This window comes from Bison bison, unplaced genomic scaffold (assembly GCF_000754665.1).
Source record: "Bison bison bison isolate TAMUID 2011002044 unplaced genomic scaffold, Bison_UMD1.0 scf7180017864533, whole genome shotgun sequence".
In the NCBI taxonomy this organism is placed as follows: Eukaryota; Metazoa; Chordata; class Mammalia; order Artiodactyla; family Bovidae; genus Bison; species Bison bison.
In genome coordinates, this window is record NW_011495082.1 from 14,193,035 (window position 1) to 14,195,312 (window position 2,278).

At 39.1% G+C, this 2,278-nt stretch overlaps 1 pseudogene; it reads right to left on the minus strand.

The window, feature by feature from the left end:
* Positions 1-160: 160 nt before the first annotated feature.
* Positions 161-714, minus strand: LOC104982582 (annotated as a pseudogene).
* Positions 715-2,278: the final 1,564 nt, after the last annotated feature.

Sequence of the window (2,278 nt, forward strand, 5' to 3'; positions counted from 1 at the left end):
AGGGAGGCCTGGCGTGCTGCGATTCATGGGGTCGCAAAGAGTCGGACACGACTGAGCGACTGAACTGAACTGAACTGTATGTACCATGTTACCCAGAATCTCCCTTATTTATATTTTTTTATCAGTAAAGTAATCTATAATTATTACACTATCAGCTTCTTCAGTTAGTGCTGAACTTTACCATTTCATGATTTCTTCTCCAGATCACCTTCAAAGGAGGCACAGGGGAGAGCTGTCATTCTGGCTTTAGTGAGTCTTCCCCCAAAACCTCTTTGAGTTGTGTTTTGTAGATAAATATCAGTGTTCTACGTTCTCGTGCAAGAATGTCCAGCTATATAGTAAGGTAGCTTTCCCTGTTCTGATCATGGCAATACATGAGTAAGCCCCTGAATCTGAAGCTCTGATCACTTCAAGAATGAGTGAATGAAAACCCTCCTAAGACACTATCATTTTGCAGAAAGCTTCCATTTATATGCCATGATACATGAGGAGCTGGCAGTCTACCCACTTTGAAGTCCATTCCTCAGAATCTTCCTTCTTTACTCAACATGTTCTCTGACATTTGGACAAAATGTCATGAGCTAAATTTCTCCTGTACTGCATGCTGTTCATTCACATCTCCTTTTGAGTATGATCTACTTCTTCAGACTTAGGAACCTGTGGTCATGCATGTTCTGAGTTGTGCTATGATAAATCTTGTGAGTCATTGTCATTTTAGCTTGAAACACTGCAATCTGTGAAACACCTTATCCTCAGATGTTACCTGTAGATTTCCATAATGAAGAAGTGGTCCTGCATTTCAGCTTTCTCTTTCAAACCATGAATCAAAGCTTCTTTTTACATATGTATGTATGCAGGTATGGCCCTTGTGTTTCATGGTTGGGAGTGTTTGGTATGGGTCTAGCATTTGCAATTTGGCCAACAGAGGGCTGTTGACTGTTGAGGTGCCCAGTGGGAGGGATTTTACTGCTACTGTCATCAGGCCGTAATGACAATATGGAGCCAGGGAAGCTGCCTGGGAACTGATTATAGGTGGCATGACCTTTTGCTCTGGCTGGAGCCAGAAAGCTGCTGGGGGAAGCAGAAAAAAACAGAGGGTGATGTGAGAGCCCCCTGTGGTGGAAGCAGGGATTTGCACTGTCAGGGATGGATGAAAATGGAAGGCTGCTCAGTCGGGCTAGAGGAGCTGAGGTTTTAAATGCATGCTTTTTATAAGCACTGTTTGTCTTGTGAATTATAATACTAATTAAACAAAGTAGAAGCAAAAATAACTTTTAAAAACAGAAAGGACGAACTCTTTCATATAAGACTTAAAGTCAAGTGCCTAACAGGGTTATTATTAAAACATAATTTAAATAATAACTTGAGTGTGTCGAAGTATGCATTAAATCTCATAAATGCTCTATAAATGGGCTATCATTTGGGAGTTACACTAGTTTCCATTTTATTTGAATTTGTAAACTCTGTGGTAGATGTTTTAATTTAATAATGTCTAAAGCCTACTTGAAACATGCTTATTTTAAAACCTTCTAATTATTGGTCTTATACTGATAGGTGAAAGATTAACAATATGATATAGAGATTGGTGGTCCTAAGAGGTTAATTTAAACTAAGTATTCTGTTTAGTGTTAAAGTCTGTTTCAAAGAAAAGTGTTTTAATTAAGGAGTGTGAGTGTGCTATCTGAATAAGATAAAATTTCATGAGCTGTGAGATCAGAAGACCAAACTGGACACCCTGGGGTATGCCAAAATTTATGACCTTTGATTTTTTTTTTTCATTTTTAAAATAGAATACATACCTACCAGTGTTCACCATATGTGTGGCTCTAGCTAGTATATCATGTTTCAACTCTCATGGCCCTTGTGACACAATGGATATAGTCCATGCCATAGGCTGTTTGTAGTCACTTGACCTTGAGATGCTGTGATCTTAGTTATCTATATAGATTCAAAATTAGCCAAAGATATTTTTTCATGGCAGAATCAATGGGAATATAACTTTAGCTCTCATTTTAATTTATGTACTGAAAATTAAAATGTTAAAACCTTAGAACAGTACATTTTTGTTCAAGAGTCTGCTGGGGTCCAGCCCCAGCTGATCCAGGGTATTCGAAGGAGAGACGGCATTGGCGACCTATTTATTTAAATATCCATCAAAGATACAAAGAGTAATAGAATGAGGATAGCTGTTGGGGGCCAGAGTGAGGTACTCTGCCCATGGCAAAGGTCATGAGGAAGGAGGCTCAACATACGCAAAGGCGGGATCGAGCCTCAGGAG